Genomic DNA, 21,602 nt, shown 5'->3' on the forward strand with positions numbered 1-21,602 from the left:
AATTTGCATTGCAGATTTGCCCGATGTTAGTTGCACATGGATGATCTCAGAGGTATCATGCTGCGCCACTAACCTGGAGGTGTAGGTATCCTTGATGTGTGTTTCGGTCCATGTTCTGTGGCCGAAACGTGTGGTATGAGTTGTAGCCCGGTAGTGCTGGGGTGCTGTCTGGAGCCTTGAACCAGGTTTCAGTTACTGCACACATGTCGACGTTCTCCATACTGAGGAGTGCTTCAAGCGTGTGCATTTTGAGATTTAAACTCCTGGCGTTGAGTAGCATAACCCTCAGTTTTTTGTTAATTGTGCTGTTTACAGAGATGGGTTTGACTTTTGAGCCTTGCCTAAAAAAGGCACTATGGGGGCAGCAAGAGCCTTGGCCAGTATTCGAAAGCCTAGGGGTGACAGGTGCAAGCTGTCTCTTGTGAAGAAATGCGGCTTGTCGAGCATGTCGTCCCAGGCTGACAGACACTGGATCCCCTTTGAATGACACCAGAAGCTTAGCCAATTGTTGAAATTGATCATTTTTTCTTTATACTGAGATATCATTCTTGGTGAGGGCAGGATGCTACTCAGGGTCAGGGTCATTCCAGCCTGGGCTACATGATCAGAGAGCTCTTCCATGTCTCTTTTCATGTAGTCTGGGGAGGTATGTCTCAGGTTATTCACACCAGCATGAACAATGACAGAGTCATATTTGTACTTGTTCTGGAGTGACCTGAGTGCTTGTGTTATGTGGCGGATTCTGGCTCCCGACAGGCAGCTCACAGTAACCTTCTGCTTGTCCAGCCTAGTGAGTGGGACGTCAGTGTGCCTGACTATAGAGTCACCTATTACTAGTGTGTTAGATATGTTATTTCGCCTTAAGGGCTGTGATTGTGCGGCACACTGATTTTGTGTTTTGTGTGTCTGGTTTGCGACGGGAGGTGCAGGTTGTTTGGGTGTCTGCTTTGGAGGTCTCAGATGCTTTTGCAGTTTTTTATTTAGAGCCTCAGAATATGATTTTGTGTATTTGTGTATTTTTTTCCAGTGCTCTTTTAGTAGGTCTGTGTGCGGCTGGAGGTGTGGTGCAAGTGTTAACCTTCTCCTCTTGACTGTCTGTTCCAGTCTTGGGTCGAGACAGTTTAGCTTCCAGTTTGGCGGTATAATTGCATCTCTTGCATATGTTAGTATTTTGTGGTAGGAGAAGAGGGTTGTCTGTGTACATGAGGCAGTTGTAACATTGCCTCAGGATACCCAGATTCACCAGCTGGACTGGAGAGTACACCTGAAATTGCCCTTTGGTCATGCCTGAATAGTAGGGTGAGCCGCTTAGTCACTTGGTTGGTGAGGGGTGAATAAAGAGTCTTGCCCTGCTGGGCAATCAGTGTCAGGATATATTAGTGCTTGCTATTAGGTCTGAGCAAGTGCTGGGCTGTAGGATGCTTTTTGAATGCTTAGGTTGATAGTTAGACTAGTTTCAAGGGAAAAACTGAAGAAGAGACTTAGTGGAGCAGGGAATAATTTAACCGTAGCTAACCTGCACTGCCCGGTGCGCAAAACCATGCAAACGCAGTTTTTATAGTAGGGAAATGAAAGAGTAGTTTATTGGCCATTTTGGGCTCATTTTTATCTAACGCCTGGGCTGGAACCATTCCTCCATGGACAGATAGGTTGCTCAAAGCTCCCCTCTCTCACAGGTGAACAGAGAAACTTCCTTCTAGCCAAGTAAGGTATGGGCAACTCAGAAACTAGTATCATAGCCCTGAATTCAGCACTAGCCTGTAAACTGGGCTATACTAGCTTAGAAAAATGGGAAACAAGGAATGTATGTGGTTTTTATGTTTTTTTTTTAAAAGATAAGGCAAAAACAGTAAAACATACACTTAAAACAGCTTTAAACGACTACAAATGATCAGAAAAGGTTATCACACTTTAGTCTGTAACCTACAACAGCTAAACAAATTATTTAAACAAAAAACAACTTTTTTTAAATTGCAGGCAGTCAAATAAATACAATATGTGAAAAAAACAAGCTTTTAAATCACAATAAACACTGAAAAATCTGTATTTAGGCGGAAAACAGTTCAGTACAGCAAAAAAGTACAGAAAACTGATACTTAATCACTCCAAAGTCTCTCTTCTAAGCTAGAAGGCTTGTATCAGTTTAAGGTTTTTTTAGTGCTACCCAGTAGGTTAGTTACAGGAAAGATGGGAAACAAGTGCAGATGTGGTCTTTTAAACCAGAAAGTTGAAAGAGATGGAAAAACTGTTCAAATTGTCAATAAACTACAATTTCTGGGCCAGGAACCACTCCTCTTGTGGTAGATAGGCTACCTAATGCTTACCACTCCCACTGATAAGCTAGTAGGCTTCCCTCCAACACAGAAAGGCTTGGGGGGGCTCAGAAAATTACAAAGAGTCCTGGATACAGCAAATCTGTACCTGGATTAGACTAGTTACAGGAAAGGTGGGGAACAAGTACAAATGCAGGCGTTTAAGCCAGCAAGTTGAAAGAGATGGAAAACTGCCCAAATGGCCAAATAAACTACAATTTTTTGGGCCAAAACTCACTCTTCCCATGGAGGATAGGCTACCTAGTTATTACCACTCCCACTGATAATCTAGAAGGCTTCTCTCCAACACAGAAAGGCTTGGGGGGCTCAGATGCTTACTAAGAATCCTGGATACAGCAACTCTGTAACAGGACAGGGCTAGATATAGGAAAGGCAGGAAACAGGCACAAATGCGGCTTTCAAACCAGAAAGTTGAAAGAGATGGAAAAAAACTGCTCAAACAGCCAATAGCTACAATGTCTGGGCCAGAGACCACTCCTCTTGTGGTATATAGGCTACCTGATGCTTACCACTCCCACTGATAAGCTAGAAGGCTTCCTTCCAACACGGAAAGGCTTGGGGGGCTCAGAAGCTTACAAAGAGTCCTGGATACAGCAAATCTGTACCTGGACTCGACTAGTAACAGGAAAGGCAGGAAACAAGTGCAAGCACAGGCTTTTAAATCAGAAGGTTGAAAGAGATGGAAAAGCTTCCCAAATGGCCAATAAACTGTTATTTCTGGGCCAGAAACCCACTCTTCCCATGGTAGATAGGCTACCTAGTGCTTACCACTCCCACTGATAAGCTAGAAGGCTTCTCTCCAACACAGAAGGGCTTGGTGGGCTCAGAAGCTTACCAACAGTCCTGAATACAGCAAATCTGTACCTGGACTACACTAGTTATAGGAAAGGCAGGGACCAAACGCAAAACGGGCTTTTAACCAGAAAGTAGAAAGAGATGGAAAAACTGCCCAAATGGCTAATGAACTACAATTTCAGGGCCAAAACCCGCTCTTCCCATGGTAGATAGGCTACCTAGTGCTTACCACTCCCACTGATAAGCTAGAAGGCTTCCCTCTACCAAAGAAAGGCTTGGGGGGCTCAGAAGTTTTCCAACAGTCCTGGATACAGCAAGTCTGTATCTGGACTTGACTAGTTACAGGAAAGGCAGGAAACAAGCTTAGAGTTTTTTTTTTTACAGAAAAGCAGCTAAAACAGCAGTAAATATCAATATCTTGTAAAATTTTGAAATACTATTTCGCATGCCAGAATCTTTATATATGATTTCATATAGGTGTTTTGTAAGTTTAGGTATTTCTTTAAATTAAGAATTCCTAATTATTCTGCAGAAATCCTGAGAATACACCAGAATGCTTTGCATAGTTAGCCAATCTTCTGGAATTTTGTATGTTGTTTCTGTTGTTTGCATATCCAGAACTTTTAGTTCTTTGATATATTGAAACCAATAAACAAATCCTTTCTGTTCCCAGGAATTAACTATTTCTCTGTATATTTATATGGATAGCTCTTTGTAACTATGAATGGTGTTAAAAGATCAAACCAGATGTTTAAATCTGTATTTGCATTAATAATTTTCCTAAATGAGCCAATATAATAATTAATCATATGAGTTTTAGTGAGCTTAGTTGTGTTATATTGCATACTAATATATATGTGCCATGGCAAATTGTTTGTATCTGTTATTTGAATTTTTTTTTGTAAATCAAATTCATTTATTGATATTACAGTTAGTAATTCTTTCCAATTTGCAGAATAATTTGGACTTATCCAATTTGAGATTGTTTTAGATATTGATGATTTTATATATGTTTCTATATCAATAACGTTTAATCCTCCCTGTTTCCATGGTCTGATATGATGTATTAAAGTTATTCTGTTTCTTTTGGGAAACCATAAACATTTTATTAGGCATGCGTTTATTTCTTTGATTATATTCCTTTCTGGTAACAGTTGTATTGCCAAAGCTATATATAGAATATTGGGTAGTAAAACAATTTTTATTAACTGTACATGCGTGAATGGGCGTACCTTTGTTGAAGGTTGTGCATCAGGCCTGGCAAGCCGGTACATAAAAATCAACTGCCAATCATTAGCGGACCGGAGTTCCGCTGTGGCGACCCCTAACCGGGAAAAGCTGAAAGACACAAACAATTAACTGTAGTCTATCTTCAAATGTTAATATTATTTTGTTCCACTTTTCCACAGAGATTTTAATTGTACTGATTATATTATTGTAGTTTTTTTTAGACTAATTCATTATTATCCTTGCATAACTCAATTCTTAGATATTTTAAGGTAGATTCTTGTTTCCCTATAATGCGATTCCCCTTTTTCTGCAATTCTTTTTTTTATTTAAAAATAAAAATTCTGATTTTGATTTATTGAAAAGGAGTCTTGAAGTCCTGTAAAATGTGTCAATTAAAATATCTAATTCTTCTAATGTCTCTTTTGTATTAGATAATGTTAATAATATGTCATCAGCAAAAAGCATTACTTTAGAATTGTATTGTTCATAAACATCTACTCCTTTGATTTTTGTATTGTTACATATTGAATCTGCCAATATCTCAATAGCCAAAGCAAATAGAATCGGTGATATGGGACATCCTTATTTAGTACCATTGGTTATATGTATATATTCAGAGGTGAAAGGACCTAGCTTAACATACGCTAAATTATTTGTATATATATATTCTTTAGTAGATGAACAAAGGAAGGAGGAAATTTAAATAACACCAGAATTTTGAATAAATAGTCCCAATTTAGGGAATCAAATGCTTTTTCTATATCTAAGCCAATTATGAATGTTTCTTTATTTTCTTAATTTCTCTTATAGATTATGTTAATAATCATTTTAATATTGTCGTGTGTGCCTATGATATATAAATCCAGTTTGATCATTATTTATTGTTTTGGATAGTGTATTTTCATTCTGTTACTATTGTTAAAAATATCTTATAGTCATTATTTAATAATGATATAGTTCCATATGAGGTACAGAGGTTTGGGGATATGTTTTCCTTTAAGATTGGTGTGATTAAGGAATATCTCAAAGAGGGTGGTATTAAAGCTCGTGAGTGAATTTCTAATAGAGTTTTATGGAAGAGGGATAGTATCTTTGAAGGAAAAAGTTTATATATTTCCATAATTATGCCATATATACCTGGAGCTTTATTCTTTTTTACCCTCTTTTATTGTATCTGTAATTTATTTGTAGGATATGGGTGCTTGCAGATCTAGTTTTAATTTTTCTGATATTTTTTTATATTAGAACATTTTTCATCTAGATTTGTTTGATCGACATGTATATATTTCTTTGAAAATGTTCCATATAGTGATTTCTGTAGGCATCAAGAATGTGACCTATATCCGAGACATTTTCCCCTTTCTTTTCATGGAAGATAATGTTAATGTTATTAGCTTTTGATTGTATTTTGATTCTTGTGGAAAAATTATGTAGATATTTTGGAGAAGTGGCCAAGGTATTCGGTTTTAGTTTTTCTAAAGCTAAACTAGTTTTATGTGTTAGAATTTAATTGTATTTATTGTTTAATACTTCTACTTTCTTTTTCATCTCCAAATGATTTTGATTTTTTTCAGCTTTTACTGACAAATGTTTGGATTGTAGATCTAATAATTCAGAATCCCATTCTCTGATTTCTTTTCTACCAAGTTAGGGTATTACCATATATGTAAGCTTTTAATGAGTCCCGTATCATTATTTTATTTATCTCTGTGGTGTAATTAATATCTAAGAAGAACTGTAATTCAGATAAAAAACAGGGTTTGAACTCTTTGATTTTAGTTATATATGCTGGAATTCTGGAGTTAAAGATTAATGGTTTGTACCCATTTTGAAATTTTAGTATAAATGAATTGTGGTCTGAAAAGGGTCAGGGAGTGATTGAGAAATTAATGATTTTAGAGTGTAAGTCATGGGCAGCAAATATTTTATCTATTCTAGTTTGGGTACCAAATCTGTGATCTTGATGGGAAAACAACAAAGATTTATCTTTTTTTAAATTTGAAAGTATCTACAAGATGAAATGATTCTACCCACTTGTTTAAAGCTTTTGATACAGCAGATGTTTGCAGCAGTCTTTTATTTGTAGTTTCAGAAATATCAAATATACAGTTAAAATCTCCACCTAATATTAAGTTGCCCTTATAATTATTGGAAATTAAATCCAAGTGTGTTTTAACAGTTCCTGTTCCAATGCCTGGGAACCAGTATAGATTGGCTAGGGTCCATATTTTGGTATTATATTTAACTATTACTAATGCCATAAGGCCTTCTTTATCTTCCTACTTATAAATGATTTCTAGGTTAATCACATTTGTTTTCCATAAAATTGTTACCTCTTTTGTCTTTGTCTTAAAAGTGGATTGCGCCAATATCATATAATCCTTAGGATTTTGTTTGTAATTCTCATTTGTTTTGAAATGAGTTTCTTGAAGGAAGACAAGTTGTGCTTTGTTCACTTTTAAATATTTCAGTAGATTTGATCTATTGCTAGGATTTTTAAGCCATTGGTATTTAAAGATAATAAAGTTAAATCCATCTTAGGTTATTTAGACTATGTATTTTTTGTTTTATTGTGACTATTAAACATTTTCCTCTGATAGCTATAAAGTATATGTTTGAGCTTTTAAAGGACAATATCAGTTTTATACTTTGAGTGTTTACCAATAAAGTAATGTTTTGGTCAGGCATACTAAAAATGTTTTTGTGAAGTAAATTTAAATTAATAAATGTTAACAAAACTAAGAGCTGCACTAGCCCTGAAATGAAAATCATTCCTAATCTGATGGATAAACCTAAGCCCATCAGATTATCACTCATACCTTGACAAGCCAGAACATCTGAGCTCCATAAATTGAATTATCATATGTAGAATATTTTTAATAGGAATAAGCGATATTTATATTATTTTGAACAGATATAGTACTATTGTAGATTAGACAGAATTCTAATACAATATAAATGTCTGCTTATTGTATAGGCAATTAATATTTACATGAGAGATCGATGACAAGCAATTCAATCATAGTAAAGTAGGATGTATCATATATAAAATCTCAGTAAAATATTATAGCACATAGTTATTTAACATATTCACTCTTACTGATGAAGTCTTTCAGAACTTATTACTTACTATAAATAGATGGTAATAATATTTATACCTAATGTTTACAATACAATGTATTTTACTGGCTACATTAGAAGTTATATTTCATTGTTTGCCAGCATTAAAGTAATCACTTTGTTTGTTGCTAACTTACTTAAAGCATCAGGTTTGTTTTATATGAACATTTATGAAAGTTAGTGCATTTTAATTATCAGCGCATCCCTCTTCCCCCCATTTCCTACACATAAGGATTTTCAGTGCTTTTCTGTGTTTCATTGGCAGTTTGGAACCCCTTTTCTGTTTAGCCAAGCAGACAGTGTATGGCATTCACACAGTGCAGAAGACATACGACATGATAGCAGTGTAATCTTCAGTCCAGTAGAATGCATGTACTGGACTGAAGGAAATGGTGGAGACAGAGACACTTTCTTTCTTTCTATGGCTGCTTGCCGGGCATAGTGAAGGAATTGATTTGTAGGTTTTAGTATTGTGGCAGCTGTTGGCTGATGCAGAAACACTCGTCTCTGCAGAGGAAGGAAGACAGAGAGCTGTAATTCATTTGAAACAGCCCTCTAAACATTTACGTGAAGCCATAAGCTTCGGGGCTCCCAGCTAATACCCTCCCTCCAATACTACAAAGGAAGGAAGGCAGCTGCTTGGCAGTGGTCATTTGTAATGTTCATACCTGACAACCTGCTAGTGACCACTGGGTCCTTCTCAATGAGAAGTACTTCACATCAAACATACTTTCTGTATGCAAGGGCACAACTCAGAGAGCTCGTCCCTACTTCATACTACCACAACACAGCAGCGCAAAGTGTTGGCAGTGGTCATTTGTAATGTTCATACCTGACAACCTGCTACTGATCACTGGGTCCTTCTCCGTGAGAAGTACTTCATGTCAAACATATTTTCTGTATGCAAGGACACAGCTCAGACAGCTCCTCCGTACTTCATACCGCCACAACACAGCAGTGCAAAGTGGTAGGGGTTTAATGGAAAAGTACCACATTTTCATATCTGTCATTTCTTATTATAAATGAGTGAAATTATAGGTTAAAAACAACAAATTCACTTATTGTGATTAATGATTACAAGTTCCCTTTCCATATTATGGCACATACTGAAAGTTTTTAGATTTAAATGGCAACATTCTATTTTGTATAATCAGCAAAGGTTAAACTGAGCGATTATTGTCAATTTAATACTATTTGTTCAGAATGTGATTGTTACATTTTGTGACATTCCTAGTTCAGACTTCTATTGTTTCCCTTGAACAACTTTTTCAGTTTGATGTCATGTATAAAACAGTTACCTTGGTAACAGCTTAAGTATTATGTATGGTCAAGATGGGTTACAAAACCACAATTCAGGTTAAAGCAATTATATAACTTGTTATGCAAATTTACTTATATAAGAAAATCATCATGCTTCCCCTTGATCAATATAGTGTATGTCATTTATGACAAGTTAAAACGGTAGTGTTATTATACATAAGCCCATGTTATTAAACTGAGTGTCTATTGTCAATTTAATAGTATTTGTTCAGAATATGATTGTTACATTCTGTGACATTTCAAGTTCAGGCTTCTATTGTTTCTCTTGAACAACTCTGTCAGTTTGATGTCATGTATAAAACATTAGTTACCTTAGTAAGTGCTTAAGTATTATATATGGTCAAGATGGGTTACAAAAACTACATTTCAAGTTAAAGCAATTACATGACTTGTTATGCATATTTACTTATATAAGAAAATTATCATGCTTCCCCTTGATGTTCATTGTAGTGTATGTCATTTATGACAAGTTAAGACAGCAGAGTTATTATACACAAGCCCATGTTATTAAATCCTGTCTTTAATACCTAAATTCAGCAGACTGCTTCATCTTATATGACAATTATATATTTTATGTCTAGATTTACAAAAATCATACATTACATAACTATTGTGTATGCGTTTTTTTTTTTTTGGTTGTTGCTTAGTTATTTGAGAGACCACAAGCTGTATTGCTTATTCTTATTATTAGCTCCTTTCAAGCATGTTTATACAGTCCATAGACTTTAAATTATGAGACCCTTCTAGTTTCTTATTTGTTATAAGTATATTTATATCCTTACATGCACACATATCAGTGCTTCAAGCATGGGCAACAGTGCCCATCCAGTTTTGCCAGAATACCATTCACTAGTTCATGTGGTGTGTTTCCAGGCTGTTCTTAAAATATCCAAACTGATATTTGTCCTGTTCCATTTTATCAGCCTGTTCCATGCAGTGCCAGAGAACCACTCAACACATCTTCCATTCCCACAGATATTTCTATGAAGGATATCTGATGACTCTGTAGCACTTTCCGGCAACCCAAACACCCATAGAATCAGCTGTCCCCATATGTCCAACACATCCGAGCAAGCTCACCTCCCAGAACATTGCAAAGGGTACTGCACAAAACCAAGTGCTCTTAGTCATTCACAATAACTCAGACTACCACTCTTATGTAAGTTCTTAACATGTTTGGACCAAAATACATTTTAAATATAAAATTGTGCTTATTATTTTTTTGTTTTTGTCAAGAATCAACTTAATGAGCTAAACAAAGTGTTAGGAGACTATCAATATGTGTACATGTGGTTTAAAACAGCCCTTTTATTATATATATATATATATATATATATATATATATATATATATATATATATAAATATATATATATATTTATATATATATATATATATATATATATATATATATTTTTTTTTTTTTAAACCAAAAACATCATTGCCGAGAATCATCTTGGAGACTCCTCAGAGCCGTTAAGCATTATAGTCACTCTGACTCCATTACCATAGCAACCTGGGAACATCTATTACTGTTATTGTGTCTGTGTACTGCATACCAGAGGCTCACAATGCACCTGAAGCAAAGCTTCACTTCACTGCAACTTCAAGCCTAAACCCCCCCTTTCAGTAAGGCAGCAGCCAGAAAAAGAACAGAGAGCAAACAGATAAAAAAAAAACCCTCCCAACAAGCCGCCACAACAAGAGACAACACACTCCTCCAGCCCTCCACCTCTCACTCAGCAGACATACAAACAAACCATTCTCTGCCAAAATATCCCAAATCACAGTTCCATCCACCCCCTCCCCTAGATCCAGGCCAAAACACCAAACGTCTCTCCCCAATTCACAAGCATCAGTAAACCTCGATCACAAGCCATAACCCACAGCTTCCCGGAGATGAAAACGGCAACATACAACATCTGCCAGACACAGCTGCATCCACATACACCATTTCAGGCTTAATCAAACAACACTCGAAGCTATGATACCTGCCATAATTGATATTAATTATGTTTAGACAGAATAATAATGACATTTGTACTAGCTGCCAGACACAGCTGCATCCACATACACCATGTCAGGCTTAATCAAACAACACTTGAAACAATGATACCTGCCATACTTGATATTAACTATGTTTAGACAGAATAATGATGACATTTGTACTAAGAGCATGCTACTATTATTTGATCAGGATATATGTGGTATTTCTAAATCATACTTTAACTGAATAAGGCATTAGTCTCCATGGCAGCATTTTTTTTGAAACACTACTGTTACTGCTATTATACATGATGTTAATTTGTTACATTTGAGTCTGAACTCTGATGAATGGTACCTTGTTAAATTAGTTAATTAATTACTTAAATTATTATAAGTAAAATCAATGAAAAATGAACAAGATAAGTATTCATTGAGTTCAAGTAGAGTAATAGAAACTTCTATATTTGCTTTGTTTAGCTTATATATAATGTAAATAGTAACCCATCTTGAGCTACCTTTGTTTGTGAAGAATTATTGGACTCTGAACATTCTCAGTAAATCATTACTGTTTCTCAGTTGTTTAAGAATCCCTCCTTTTTTTTAAATAAAAAGAGATGACAAGTGATGTACCATATCAGTTGATACTTTGAGAGATCCAGTTGTAAGAGTTATTGTTTGGGACAGCTATCTTGGAATCATTTTTTTGTTTCTTCTTTCTAGCATCAGTCCAAGGATTTGTTTATTTTATTCTTTTAAGAGTAGAGGCCATCCATTCCATTTCTTCTGGGATAGTCACTATGTTGTTGTTTTTGATGAATATAGTAGCTTCTTCTAAGGCATTAAAGGTTCTCATCTTATTGGCAAAAAGTATTTTTATCTTGGTTGCAAAGGCCAGCTGTGCTTTAATGTTGTTTTGTTTCAACAGTTTTATTATTGGCCAGACTTTTTTCCTTTGTTCTAGTATTCTGGAAGAATAATCATTATCAAACCTTATCAGGCATTTTCTCCAAGCTGATTTTAATATTAATTCCTTGTCCAGAAATGAAAGAAATGTTATAACTATGGATCTAGGTGGAGTATTTGTTGAGTTACAAGCAGGTTTCCTCAGTGCTCTATGCACCCTTTCAATTCCAAATGAAAGTCCCTCTTTCAGATCTAAAAATTTAGGAATCTAGGTCGTTAAGAATGAAATAATGTCTTCACCTTCAGTGTTTTCAGAAAGACCAGAGATACTTATGTTGTTTCTCCTTTCCCTGTTTTCTAAGTCATCTATTTTGTTATGCAGCCATGTATTCTGTTTAAGCAGAAATTATTTTTGGAATTCATCTTCTTTGAGTCTCCCTTCAATGTCATTTAGAGAAGTCTCTATATTTGTTATTTTGGTATGGTGTTGCTGTAATAGTTCCTTAAGAGTATCAGTCTGTTTTTGAGAATTTAATTTGAGGTTTTCCAAGTCATTTTTAAAGCCGTCCATCTTCAAAGATAGTTCCTGTAAGGTAGATGTCATCAATTGCAATTTTTTTTTCAAAGCAGCATCTGGGTGAGAATTCCTTGAGTTGTTCATATTCAGTGACTCTATATATTTCCAAGTTACTTCACAGGAAAATTTTTGTATATCTCCACCAAAATTGATATTTATGTAGTTTAGTAGTTTATCTATATATTTCTGATGTTTTAAACTTGAAAATAATAAAAATTTTCCTATATTATTATACTAGTTTATGGAGCTCTCAAAATTCACTGCTCTCAGTTGGCCATCTAGGCTCTGCCCCAAATTTGACTTTTCTTTATGGAGTGGTTGATAAGTATAGATATAGTATATGCTAGTGCTTCTGTTGCAATAGTAAAAAATTATTTTGAGGGTAGATTGTCAGTAGTTAAGGTTGAGGGTTTTACTTGCAGGAGATGCTTTTTAATAGTAGATGGGTTGAAAGAAGAATGAGGCATGTTGGTTTTCAGGAACTGTTTGGAGAAAAAAATACTAGAAAGATTGCTTTAGGGCAGTTTGGCTAAACAGAGAATTAAGTTGGTTGGATATTAAATCTGAGCTATTTTTTATATATATATATATATATATATATATATATATATATATATATATATATATATATATATATATATTGTGATAGATGGTTATTATGGTATCATTACTGGAGGTTGAAGTAGTATATTTGCTTATTAGTTTTTATTTGATACTTAGTGCATTTTTTCATTTGCCTGAACTTTTCAAGAGCTGGTCGGTTTTAATTTTGTATCCACATCTTCTGTGCTTTGACTTTCTGTAGCAAAATCTGTTTTGCTTCCTTTGTAAGCCATGGAGCAGGGTTAGATTTTATTATTTTACTTGTACTAGGGTCTTGCTGAAGTACAGTGAAATTGAAAATCTGACTGAGTAATTAGGTGGAAAGCTATTTATAGGGTTCAGTTGCATTTTTTTAGTGCTTCAATGAATATGTCCTTACTGAAAGAAATTCAGTTGCATACTTTTCTATATTTTTTAATTGAGGCTGCTGTACAGTCTAAGGACAAAAGTGGGCAAGTGATCATTTATAAGGTAAACAGAGGTGCTAATATTGTTATGATTGCTGGTTTGTATCCAGTCAAGTATTGATTCTATACTGCTACTTTTATCTATTCCCATAGGACTGTTTATGACTTGGGTGAAGCCATAGAGATTTATAGTTTGCTGCTTGTTCAGTGTTGCGGATGTACCAGTCAAGATTAAGCTCCCTCCAGTATAGTTTTTTCTTGAGGAATGTTATTGTTAAACCAACTCAGTATAACTTCCACTACTGTTGTGTTATTGCTTGGAGTAATATTACTGCAGTACATATGCTTTTTGTTCATTTATTTTGAGTTAAGACAGTTGGATTCCAGCAATGTGGAAGCAGAGAATATTATTTGGATAGAGTGTTATGTCTAATAAATTTTTGATTATATTGACAGCCGCTCCTGCTCTCTTTTTTGTATGTTTAGTCTAAGGATATTGAAGCCATAGAATAATATTTGTTCATCTGTTACTACTATTATAACTGCTTTTAGTGGCAATGAATATCTCAGGAGAGTAATGTGCTATACATGCATGCATGTATTTATTGAATTTTATTGGTTAGACTTCTTATATTTGCATTCAATAGTAGAATGCTATGATGTCTATTTGGGAAAGGAGGCAAAGTAGAGTCTAGGTAAGCTGAGGTGGAGATATTTGATTGTTTTAAATGATTTGGTTCAGGGTTAGGGTGTATGTCTCCTACTAAGTAATAAGGAATTAGAAGTATGATAACTGGAAATAGGCCCTTTTGGTCTGATTTTTTTTTGCATAGTATTATGGGGGATTAAGAGAAATTTGAAGGATATGTTATTTGTGTAGTGATTTTGTATGTATCTTTAGGAGCATAGACTGTATAACTTAGAGTGGAAAAGTTAATTTTATATGGTTTGGAAGTATGAGGCATTAGAGTATTATATTGTTCTGGAGTTTGTAGGAGATACTTAGTGATATAGTTGATTAGGATTTGTTTGTGTTAAGAATGTTAGAAGTGACACAGTTACAATACTAAGAATATTTTTCAGTAGCATATTGGGACAGAGGTAGTGAGACTGGTAAGAAAGCAAAGGAGTATTTAGGATATTGGATTTGTATTGGTGAAGGTACTGTGAGATATGGGATGATAGGTATTTGGTAGAATTGAAGAGTAGGTGGAGTGATAATGAGTATAAAGTTAGAGTAAGATAAGAGTAGGTGGGAATTAGGAGGTAAGGTAGGTAAGTAGTCTGAACTCAGCAAGGGGAAATAAAGTGGACAGCACCAAAACAGGAGGTTGAACATGCTACTAAAACTACCTGTTTAGTTTAGGATAAACCCTAGGTAAGTAAATGTATGCTCAAAAGTTTTATTTGCTGCACCCCAAGAACAATATGAGTAATATAAAATAAATTCTTAGAAGAGAAAATGCTGACCTTTGCATTTTATTATTTTTTGATTGTTTTATAAAGGAAAAAACAAAATATTCTCTACTTGGGCTGCTCAGCAAAAAATAGACCCTTTCTCAACTGCTATATCACACATGCTTACCTTTTTAATCAGATATATTCAAAAGGGGGCTTGTTAGTCTTCAGTAAAAGTTCATCTGGTAGCTATATCCTCTTTTTTTCCAGATATTTTCCCCTTCCATGGCTTCACATAAGGGATACAAAACTTTTTTGAAATGAGCTCTCAACTCCAGACCACCACTTGGTTTGCCCTTCTCCCCTTTGGGGATCTCTCTTACTTTTGCCAAAAGAGTCTCAGAGCTTCATGCTCTACCTTCCAAATCTCCTTACCTGATTTTCCCTCAGGATAGTGTAACACCTAGAATCCACCCTTTCTTTATCGGCCACTCAACTGAATTTAAATCAGTCCATCCCTCTACCAATATTCTTTTCAACTTATTATAACAAAAATGAATACCAGTCACATTGTTTAGATGTACTCAGGCAAATTAGATTCAAGAAAGATGAGCCTCCTTTATTTCCTTTTCTAATGCCAGGAAAGGTCATAAAGTAACTAAGGTTACCCTATCCAAGTGAATATCTGATTGTATTAGCTACCACTACTCTTCCAGAGGCACACCGATGACAACGAGACTGAAAGGGACCAGACTACATTTAAAAACTTTCTACAAACTTTGTCACTTGAAGAGATTATGACTGCTGCTACCCAGTTGAACTTACATGCATTTACTAAGCATTATAGCTAGGATACTCTGTCTAGAGCTTGTTTCCTTTGGAACCATACTTTTAAAGGCTTATTGTCCCAGACTACCTAAAGTTGTATGAGATTCTATCCTCCAGTTTCCAGAGTCTAGACAGGAACAGTTTTAAATACATAAGTTATATATTTACCAGAACATTACATTTATCTGGTCTCTTCCAGACACTGGAACAACCCACCCACCTGATTCCCCTCCAAATTGTCACTTCTGAAAGGATCTGTAGGAACCCTGGAGAGCCTGGTTTATACACCAGAGTTCATTATTACATATTGTTCCTAGTTTTACTTTCTTTTAGGATATATATGCTAGATGATTATCTATGTTGATCTTAAGTCCTTCTCTCAGGAGCAGGGTTTTATGTGACTGGAGGGGAGCTCGAGCTTGCAAGGAGCAGTCACTGCTGAAGAAAGGGTGCTTAGTGCGTTTTTTCACTTGCCTGAATTTTTCAAGAGCTGCTAATGATATAAAAATAAGCATAAAAAATGACAGAGTAAGCCTTCCCGGAGCACTGCAAAATTTAATTGTGATTAACATTTGAGCGCTTTCATCAATGGTAACTTTGACTTCATCAGAATACAAATAAAAATAAATATAAATAAAAAAACACCAACCCTATTTAAATATTAAGTCCAAAATATTAAATGTAATGATCTGATGTCAATCTTTACTTAATCCTTGACTGTGGGGGGTTCAGTTTTGTATCTTTGAACTGACTCGGCCGTTATTGCAGCTCGTGCCCTAAAAAAACTCTTGAGGTTAGTTCTATCCATAATACTCCTCTCTAGGTTACCTCAGATCTCATTTGCCGCTTCAAGTGCCAGATGCATTCCTCTCCTGTTGCTCTCAAGCTAGCAATTCTTTTATAACTGTAAGTGTTAGTGTCTGTTTTTTTTTACTATCTTTTCAATAGATTATTCTCTAATGACCTTATTTTTTACCCAGCTCCTCTATTGTTCACTTTTTGGAGTGTTTTATCTTTATGTTCTATTACCACTATGGTAATCTCCTGTACCATTGTTGGTGCATCTTCCCTTATTCCCTCTTTACCGCTACTGTAACTCTTTAGTACCATTGTTGGTACTTCCCTGTCAAATTTCTTCCTCTTTCCTTCTCTTATACGTGTGTGTGTGTGTGTGTGTGTGTGTGTGTGTGTGTGTGTGTGTGTGTGTGTGTGTGAGTGCAACCCTTCTTTTTCATGGCTGAAAAGTCTAAAGGCACTCCAGGTTTTAAGAGATGCCAGAAGTGTGACTGAAAGTTGCTTAATTCAGACAGACATGACTTGTGTGTATATTCCTTGGGCCCAGTGCATTTTCAGGAAGACTGTGCCATATGTCATGGTTTTAGCCACTGGGCCCCTGTAGAGAGAAAGAACAAGCTGATTCTTAAAGGTTTAATAAAAATCTTCTTTTGAGGAGGCCATATCTACTACTTCTAAAACAGATATCGATTCCCATTCTTCCTCATCATCTTCTAGACATGGAGTTGCTAAGACGTGGAGTTGTTAGGTTCCTACTTATTCATCAGAACTGACTTTTAAAAAGGCTAAGGGCCGGATTCACGAAGGCTTGCACAGAGTCTAAGACTAGAGTAAGACTCCATGCAGCCAACATGTCTGCCGAGCGAACCATGAACAGCCGGCAGGGGCGTGCAAGAGAGCTCCTAAAACGACTCTTGCACGGACAGGGTTAGTTTATGCAAATTACTTCATTTGCTGCTGAAAGCTATGCAAATGAGGTAAATTTGTGATCCAGGAAACACTAACCTGTCCGAGCAAGAGTAGTGTTATTTGCAGAAATGTACTCGGTTGGCAACTGAGTACCGTTCTGCAAATAGAAAAAACAGAGCCATGACAGCTCCAAATAAAGGATGCATCCAGTTGAGGAAGCATGCCAATGGCCAAATATATGGCCATTGGCATTTTTTTCCATTGCAAAATAAAAAAAAAATATTTTTTTTCCCTCTATTTCCGATGTTTAAGCGTAGCGCAGTGCCGAGCAAACGTGCTGCACTCTAAAAACCAGAAAAACAAAAAATAAAAGCCACAAATATGGATTTTATTCAAAATATTCATCTGCCATGCAAGTGAATGGCAGGCTGAAGACAACATGGCTACTGAGTAGAGGTTGCTAAGGGGGGAAGCTCAGTCTGAGAGATGTAACCAAGCATTAGTAGGCAATCCTATGCAAATGAGGATAAGGATAGTGAATCCCAATTTTTCCTGCTATGTGAACCATGTCCCTTGAGTGTAAGAGTAGGGTAAGGGGAGTAGCAGAGTAGAAAATGGGTGACATCATGAGGGGTATATATCAAACAGACTGGAAGCTGATTGGAGCAGAGTGGCATGTGTTTGCTGTGAGTTACTCAGGACTAAAAGAGGTGTGTCTACAGTTGTCTAAACTGAAATCCAGAAACTGAAGGTGTATGCCATGGCTATCACTGAAGTTTCTTGCAAAGCAGCTTACATTGTGTGCGCACGTGTAAACCCGTCTAAGCCTGTGTGCACAGGTGTGCGCCTGTGTAAGCCTATGTTAAGGCCGTCTAAGCATGTATACACGAATGTGAACCTGCCTAAGCCTGCGTAAGCTTGTGTAAGCCTGTGTGCGCGCGTGTGCGCTTGTTTGCACTTGTTTGTGCGGCGCTGCCCCCTGTGGAAACAGAAATGGGAAAAGGAAGGAAAGGAAATAGTAGGAAGTTAACCAAGGAGAACTAGCAGAGCTGCCAGGTGAAATCAATCAGAATCAGCCAATTACACAGGCAGTACAGAAGCCCAGCCCAGCACCTAAAACTCTGCAAACAACATTCCCCCATGTTTTTCTCAGAAACACTGCAACGCTGCAGTCAACAAAAAGAAGTGAAAACTTAAAAAGCTTAAACTGAGACATAAAAATGTTAGGGGCTGCCATTGCTGTTATAAGACAACATGTGGAAGATGCTGAGGGTGGTGCCATTGCGAATGCTGCTGAGCAACCCACAGTGAGGAGAGGGAGAAGAGTGTACAGACCCAGGGTAACCTACCAGGGGCTACATGAGCTGGAGATAGTGGAGCGCTATAGAGGGGACAGAGAGCTCCTGCAGCAAATTGTTGAGCTGTGCAGGCCACGACTCACACACAGACTCAACAGAGGGGAACCCATCCCAGTGGAAACCAAGGTATGTGTTGGCCTAAGAATACTAGTAACAGGTACCTTCCAGAGACCAACTGGTGATATGATGGGGATTTCACAGGCATCAGCATCAAGGGTACTGCACCAGTTCCTGAATGCCATGTCAGCACATGTCGGTGATCACGTATATTTCCCCAATTCCCGTGAGGTATTGGCCAGCAATATGTGTCTCTTCCAGCAAATAGCGGAATACCCTGAGGTAGTGGGTGCAATTGACTGCACGCATATACATATCAAAGCACCAGCTGATGAGCGGGGTAGGGCCTACATCAACCGCAAGGGTTTCCACTCCATCAACTGCCAGGTTGTGTGCGATGCCCAGGGCATAATACTGAATGTGTGTGCTGGCTGCCCTGGAAGCTACCACGATTCCTATATCTGGCATCTGTCGCAGCTGTACTAGACATTTGCAAATGGGGACATCCCTGACGGTCACCTAGTGGGGGACGCTGGATACGCACTGGAGCCATGGCTGATGACACCCATCAGAAATGCACACACACCTGAACAAAAACTCCATAATGAGGCACACGCACAAACATGAAATGTAATCGAGCGTGTGTTTGGGATGCTCAAGTCATGGTTCCAGTGCCTGCACACATTTGATGGAGCCTTACAGTACTCACCAACTACATGTACCCAAATTGTCATGGTATATGCCATGCTACACAATATGATCCTGTGAAAACAGCTGCAGCAGGAACAGCATAGGGCAGGGCCAAACAGCCCCCCACCATTGCCAAGGCCTGCACAGGCACAGCATGACTTGGAGGAGGAACAACCTGAGCTTGCCCCAGTAGGCAGAAGGAGGCGTGCCCAGTATGCCTTGTCCTTGGCAAAGAGGCAACGTATAGCACATACACTGGCTCAGTAGGAACCCTGGAAATGGTACCTCTCTCTCTGACCCGCACATAAAATAAAAGGGATGCCTAACTTGACACTACCCGTTTCCAAACATGTATAGGGAATGTAGTATGTGCATCTGACATAGGCAGCCCTGCAGCACCACCTGAGGCATGATTGCCATGTTTCAAGCAATATAAAGCAGTGCTAAGTAGCTTTTAACAATATCTAGTATATGTAAACAAAATTGCTCGTGCAATGTTGGCCAAGGTCGGGCAAATTTGAGCAGTCAGTTAAACATGCTCATATCTGCTTTACTGTTCCTTAAGCAGTCTGGTCTGGCCAGCATGAAAATAAAAAGCAGTGACAGGGCTTGCACCAAGGATACTGTGCACTATAGTCACAGTACTGAACCACTAAGCCATGATAGCATTACAGTGGCACAGACACAGCAGGGCAATTGCGCACTAAAGCAAATGCAAAGCAATGCTGTATCATGCCCCTAATGAGGCAAATGGGTAACCTCACCCACACGCCTATGCAGACAGAGAACATCAGGCCAGGCGTTGTGATGTGGGTTGTGTAGGCTATGAAGTCGCAAGCTAATATATGTGACAGTGGATGCTAAGATCTGTAGTACGGTAATATGCCTCAAGCCAGTACGATAGGCAACAGTACAGACTATAATGGTGTCCTGTACATAGCAATGCAGGCACAGCAAATGTGTATAAGTGTCAGGTGAAACCCACATCCTATGTACACCCACAGTAACAATCCGGTGTGCCCACGGGTAGAAATGTACAAAGAATAGCTGTCCCCCCCGTATGTAGAAATGTTGATAGGTCTATGCAAAGTGTCTCATGGAAGCCCTGCAGGCACAGCATGATCCCTGTTGATCTATGACACAAAGGTGAGCCCTGCTGTAAAAATACACCTTGATTTACCATACACATATAGTATAAATGTGTATACTGTACGTGCTCACACACTCCAACAAATGTAGTGGATTTCATTCAGCATCACACTGAAAGGTCATACTGGGCATGCTCACACACTTAAAGAAACGAATCAAATGTCAGGCAGGAAAATACTGAAAGGTCATACTGGGCATGCTCACACAGGCTAAATACGGATGTGATAATAAGGGATCTATGGACAAATGTGAATAGTCATCTCTACTTCCAGAAACACATTCACAAAGTGGGCTGAAAATCCTGCTATGTGTTCACACAAACTGCCAAGGTCTGTGAATGTAGGTCAAAGGAGGTTGCCACTACTCAGCAGTCATCAGACCTGTCAGAGAGTACCACAACACACTTGCGATGAATCTGATTAGGCACGTTCAGCAGCTAGAAAGACCAATGAAGTACCTTAACAAGAGGATTACTGGCCTCAAATAGTTGCCCCATGCAACAAGAATGAATGTCACCCAAGCTGTACTCTGTTGTATACTGTCTACGTAGGAGATCTCTGCCCAACAGACAGGTCCATGTCATGGTTACACTCAGATCTGTTCTGAGTTACAGCTCAATGGCACTAAATGTACAGAGCCAACTGATATTGGCAACATCCTGGCAGATAGGATCAGTGTTAACTTTACCCCCCTCTCACCCATGAAAAAGCACATGTCTATAATGGAAGACTGCAACATTGCTGTCATCACGGCTGCACAGGTAAAAAATACTCTCTGAAGCCAGTATCACAGCAGCCATGGGACTAGATAACTTCCCAGGCTGTGTAGTATCTACTTCCCTGAAGTAAACATTAACATGGAAGTTCTCTGGCTACTGACGTTTCCAGAGGACTGCAAACTAGGAGCCATCATTGTAAACACTAAAGATGTGGACATCCTACAAAGGGGTCTCACTGAGACAGATGGCTGTTGTCCAAGCCATGGGCTGTAGCTCAATGCCGAAAGGTGCATTATCATCACCTTTGTTAAAATCTCTGTAGCCAAGAACTACAACATAGGTGGTAGTATACCTCACACTGTAAGTGTGACAAGAGACCCTGGGTCACAGGTGGACAGTGGATACCACTGTTATAAGCACATTCCCA

Source organism: Protopterus annectens, chromosome 12.part0, assembly GCF_019279795.1.
Source record: "Protopterus annectens isolate FY-2018-M chromosome 12.part0, PAN1.0, whole genome shotgun sequence".
Classification (NCBI taxonomy): Eukaryota; Metazoa; Chordata; order Ceratodontiformes; family Protopteridae; genus Protopterus; species Protopterus annectens.